Source organism: Melozone crissalis, unplaced genomic scaffold (genome assembly GCF_028551555.1).
Source record: "Melozone crissalis strain CALT ecotype California unplaced genomic scaffold, PUWL_Pcris_2 ptg000045l_1, whole genome shotgun sequence".
Classification (NCBI taxonomy): Eukaryota; Metazoa; Chordata; class Aves; order Passeriformes; family Passerellidae; genus Melozone; species Melozone crissalis.
The window spans coordinates 29932486-29938549 of NW_026535823.1; positions in this window are offsets into that span (position 1 = coordinate 29932486).

Sequence of the window (6064 nt, forward strand, 5' to 3'; positions counted from 1 at the left end):
CAGCAGGTCTGGACATGCCAACCACTGGCATTGCTGCATTATTAATTCCCAATTTTACACGTCCAGTCTCTTGATGTACTCCACAAAAGCCTACCTAACCAAAAAGGGAGCCTGTGAGGTACAAAGATGGGGCTGAGAGGTGTGAAGGTGTGAAACACTTCTGGCACTGTTCTGAGCAGGGCCTGCATGATGGCCTTTGACACAAACTGGGGGGGTTTTGACTGAGATAGGCTTTTGCATGACACACCCCCAGTGAGTCCCATCTGTGACTGAATTCCATCCTGGAATGTGAGAGTGGGGATTGCTGAGTATGTAGGAGGCTTCACAGAGCTCAGCTCAGAACCAGTGTGCCCCTGGTTCCTGTGCCTGAGCAAAACAGAGCAGGTGTTGGAGAGCAGCATGAAAGCAAGGGAGAAATCTCTACATGCAAACAGAAGGGACAGACAAGATTAGCCTTTATCTTAAACACAAAAATATAATTGCAACCTCACTGGCAGTCTGTCCAAGAGAGGCTCGACCCCTGCTGTGGGAGTTGGCTTTCCCTCTTTGGAATATGCCATAGCAAGAACCTTCAAACATGAAAGAAAATGTGTTCAAAATGCTGAGGCAAACTGAAGTCTATTTTCAAATAAAACCAAGAAAAATGACATTGATATAGAAATTATGGGAAATCTGAACTCGGTTTTGACAGGTAGGTACAAAATAACTTGTTTATTTAATATATAAATGTTGCAGTATCAGGACCACTCACACTTCACAAACCTGTAGCTCTCCTACTGTCACCTGTGGTTGGGTTTGAGACACTGTTGTGGTACTCAGTAGCAAGTGGTGGCTGTGACATTCTCACCCAGTGTTTCTATTTTTGAACACCAATTCTTCTACTAAAGAATACCTTTTCAATACTCCATTTAAAAGTATGCCTTTTAGTGCTTTTCACACTAACTTTCAGATGTTGAGAAAGGAATATTCTTTAATAACTTAGCTGTTAATTTTCCATTTTAAAATAATGATCAAGTTACTAACATTTTATTTGGTGAATCTTCTGTGCTGGTAATAATGTTTCTGAGTAATAAGATAATGGTATATAATTGGTATAATGGAACATAGAATTCTGAAAATTATTTTCTTTAAAGAAATTAGAGATGTTCCCAGAATTGGTTTCCCTAGCAATACATACCAGTACCCTGGCACAGAATCAAAGGGGTTACTTCTTGAAAATTGAGTTTATGATTTCCTTCATCTTGAAAAAAAACACATTCCTGATCTTACCTGTGGATTAATCCCTGACTGTGGTGAGTACTGGAGGTATTTGGTGCACAATATTAAGTGTGAGGATAGTCTCAGGATCAGAATCTGTATGGCACAAAACTGGGACACAAACCCATGTGCCAAAATGGTGCCTTAGGAGTCACCCTTTCAGCACACCTGTGGGAACAGGATCTCAAAGGGTCACTGTGTTCGTGTCCAGCAGGTTTCTGCCATAGTTCATATCCCAATGCTCCATTTTTTGTCCTGGGCACAAACTGAAATTGTATCTGAGACATTTAATACATGTGCATTTGCAGAGGGGCTGCTGCCATGACACTGCCAACAGTTCCATGATGTCAATGAACGTCAGCTGGGTAATGCTGGAATTGCCAAAGCCCACTCTCACTTGTGACCTTGTTCACTAAAAAAAGATAAGGCTACTAAAATAGAACTGCAGATATCAGTGAGAAAGTCAATGAAAAGGCAGAAATAAAAAAGCATAGATGGGAGATGAACAAATGTTAGGGAAACAACTGAGGCACTGAGAACGGGGGAGGGAAGGGTGCAGTGCCAAACTGGGGTTTTGCTGAGCAGAAATGAGGCTGTGGAGGTGTAAATATTTTATTCTGTTCAAGTAACTGTTCTTAAAAGTTGCCAATCCTGAGATTTTTCCCTGAAATCATTGAGGCAGATAATTCCTTAAGGATGTTACCATTTCTCTCTTGCTGGATGATGCCTAAAGGTGCAATTACAAGATCTGGTCACAGTCTCTTTCATAAATATAGGTCAGTAGTTTGCTACCTCAGACTTGGTTTGTCTTCAGTATAGCTTTTAATGAAATTTAATGACATATCACAAATTTTGGTTTCATATTTTCTGTTTCAGTTTACCTTCCTCACTGGCATATGATAAACCTTAACAATTACTTGGAAAAGCAGTTGTTATTTTTTTCTGCAGCTCCTATAGTAAACAATATTATTATTCTGTGTGAAAGATGTGCATGCATTTGTACTCTGTATATACACACTGTACCACATGGGCTAAGATATCTCTGTCTGGGAGTCTGCAACCAAAGAGTCCAGAAATTACTCCAGTCAAAACAAAATTAATTATAAAAGACTAGAAATGCCACCCCAAGCCTTGAGAGTTTTAATGAGATGCCTGTTTCTTACCAGCATTAAATCTGTGGGGATAAGGAAATATTCACTGAGTTAAGATGTACTAAGAAAAGTGTAAAGAAGAGCATAAATGGCTCAGGAATTTCAGGAATCCCACTGGCTTAAACACTCTTTTATTTAAAGCAAATGTTCTCATAGTTGAATGACTTCCAAGAAGGGCCTCAAGTGATGAAAGTATTTCCATCTAATGTGAAAATACTTGAAAGATGCTTATTCCATGTGAAAATATTGCCACCTTTCAGAAAAGCCTGAATATGAGACTCCTTTCATGAAGATACTCTCAGACAAGGTATTGATTTTCAGAACATACAAAATATCCAGAATTCCTACTGTTTTGATAATAAATAGATTTTAATGACTTTCATCTCCTATAGCAGCCAGGGAAAATATTTGAGAGTATTTCACAAAACAGATACTTCAGTAACAGAGTGAAAAATTTTACATTCATCATCCTGACATTGCTCCCTTTTCCCTCAGGGCATGACTGACCTGGAAAGTACCACTGAGCATCTGCAGGGAAAAGCAATGGGGAAACAAAACCTGTAGAGACAAGAAAGGCACGAACAACTCCAGTCCAGAGCAGTGGCTTTTTAATTCTTATTTTATGATTTTTAGATGTTCACTTGTGCTGAATAAACTCCATTTAATAACTTCTTAATTGGCCACATTTGGAGAATAAACAGATAGTCACTGCTTTCTTCATGAAAGCAGAGTAACTTCCAACACACAGCTTGATCCAAAAGTGGCAGGAAGGTGCCAGGGATTGTGACAGGGTGTGAAGGGATGTGTGGCCCAGCAGGTATCAGAGCAGTTTGTACTGTGCAATAATTCATTGCACACATACTGGGAATTGGGTTGATTCTGGTTTCTGCATCTAAAACTTCAGATATGCCTCAGGATTACAGAACACCATGGGGATCACTGGATGCTCCTAAAAGCTTTTGCAAGAAGTGCAGAATTCCAGAAATCAAATCAACTGAGCTACTAAATGTGATTGGAAAGTGGAGGTAGATTTTTTATCTTCTTTTCTAAAGACAAGAAATGTGCAAGTATGTGACTAACCACCAAGGGTCAGTGTTCAGTGTTTTTACACTCTGATATCTTTGTTCCCAGGTGCTTGGAAAATCCCTTTTAGATGCAGTACTGTAATTAGGATTTTCCAACAGTATTTTTAAACTACCAGTGAGATGCATATGTGCCAAAGTATGGGAAAATTCAAGTGTCTGGACATGGGGCTTTTGTCAGCCAGCTACAAAGTTATGTCTGAACTGAGTATTGTTCATATTCCTGGATATAACAATGTAAGTCCCATTGAAAATAATAAAAAAACACCCTAAGAACTGGATTTTATTTTTATGAATAGCAATTAAGTTATTGTAGCAAATGCCATTCTTCTGTTCTGTTAAGAAAGTTAAGACAGCTCTCACTGAGAGAATGTCAGGTGCTTTGTCAAGATGGCAAGGGATGCACTGTCAAGAGGAGTGAGCACATTTTAAATAAGTTCCTGTGGAGAGAAGTAATTTAACCTGACTTTAAATCATAGTAAGGGTGGATATCAGCCATCAGGAGACTGAGCTGCAGCCTGGCTGGCCTCCCCTGATTCTGGGATGTTAATATAGGTCATAATCCTTGATTGGCACAAACCCAGAATGTACTGACAGACATTCATATAAACTGCAGCTCGTGAAGAAATCTCCACCCAGGCTTACACAATAAACCCAACCCACCTTACCCCACATAAGACACAGAGATCCCTTTGTTCCCCTTCTGCCCCACACTGAGCTCCAGGCACAGCTGCCGAGGGCTGGGGTGCCCCTGCTTAGCTGTGACTCACAGGGTGTAAAACCTGTGCGGATTTCTGTGTGGAGCTGATTTTATTTCTCTGCAGGCACAGCCAAGCCCTGGCAGTGCTGACACTGCTGTGCCTGGGTGAGCTCTCAGCCACCTGGAGCCCGTCTGAGCTGGGTGCAGCTGGGGAGCACAGGAGTGAGCGGATCCCTGCTGACATAATCCCAGATTACCCGACCTGCACAGCCTGCCTTGTCTGGCACGGATCTCAGCCTCACTCCTTGCCCTGCCCAGTCTGGAGCACCCCTCCAGCACTGCCATCCCTCAGGAGTAACCATTTCTGGATGCTGAGGGAGGATCGACCCTCAGGAAAGGACATAAAATTATGGAAACTACAAAGTAATGAGAGAGAAAATAAACAAAAGATACTAGAAATTTAAAAAGAGCAAAAATACTAAAAAAACTAAAATGAGCATGCTAAACAGTACAAATCCTAACACAGAACTCTGGGGGATTTTACTGTAAAAACCTTTTATTCCTTATTCTATTTTTAATAAGGATTTATGTTAATCTTCCATGGCAACCAAATCTCTTTAAGAACCTTTGGTGAAGGAAACAGTAATAGGGATTCCAGAAATCCAAGTCCACTCTCGAGTCTTTATCAGTTCTGGAGAACACTAGGAGGGGAAATAGTTATGTAAATACCATCATGTCATCACCACAATTTTAACCTCTGTGAGGCAAAGTAGAATCAGTAGTAGAAAATTAAAGTATGTTTCTTGAAGAACAGCCAAAAACCAGCAGATGCTGCCTGTAGCAGTTATTATTCAAGTTGTTTAGTCGACTCTTAGGCTGACCTGAACACTGATGTGTTTAATGCCATCCTGCATGCTTCTGTAACAACAGGCAATATGGAAATGGTCATAAAATTGAATCAGCTAAGAAAAAAAATAATGGTTCAAATTAGTAAAAGAAGGCTGGTGGAGGGGAAATTTAAGTAAGTTCCTCTGGTGAAACAAGAAAGGGACAGAATAAATACATCTCCTTAGTGTAAGGTGCTGAGACTTTTCTCTGGCATGCCTGAGGCAGTGCTATAGCAGACAGGATCCTGGCTCAGGCATCCATCCATAAGTTCTGATCAAATAAGGCTAACCTCTTCCTATCAAACAAATACAGTGTTTTCTGGAACAAAACAAAGATCAAACAAAAAAACTACTTGTACGTTTTAGCTATGGTGCAGTGAAGTAAGCAAGATGAAAAGCAGGCGTGTGGTGGGGTTTGATGTGCTGAGAGGGCTGGAGCAGAGCCTTGGCCGCGAGCCGGGGCAGGAAGGAGCTGCTTGGGAGGAACAGCTCACACCTCGCTGGAGGTCCAGGCACTGGAGGCTGCTGGGCTTTGGGCACGAACAACTCTGAGCCTGAAAAGAAGAAATGAAAATATGAATGAAGAATAGGTCAAACTGCCCCGACCCTTCTCCATCCATCCTTTTGGAAGGGGGCACATTTCCCACCTCTAGAAGGGTTAAAGCAGCTGTTCCTCACCCCCGTGCTTAGAGTGCTCTTAATCCTTCACCTCCCCAGATAATTGAGTTGGTATTTTCACATCATTTAACCTTTTTTGGTTTAAACTTAACAATTTTTTAATCAATTCTTTACCATGCTCTGAAAGCAGTGTCTGTGGCAGGTACAGGTACACTGACCTACCTACACCTTAAGCACAGGTAATTCTGCACCACGCCAGCCGCTCTTCACCCGTGACCTCCCCGGCCCGTCCGTGCCCGCGGCAGCGCTGACAGCCGGGGCAGGGCTGTGAAGCGGCGGCACCCGCCATGTTGGGACGGAGCGGCGCCT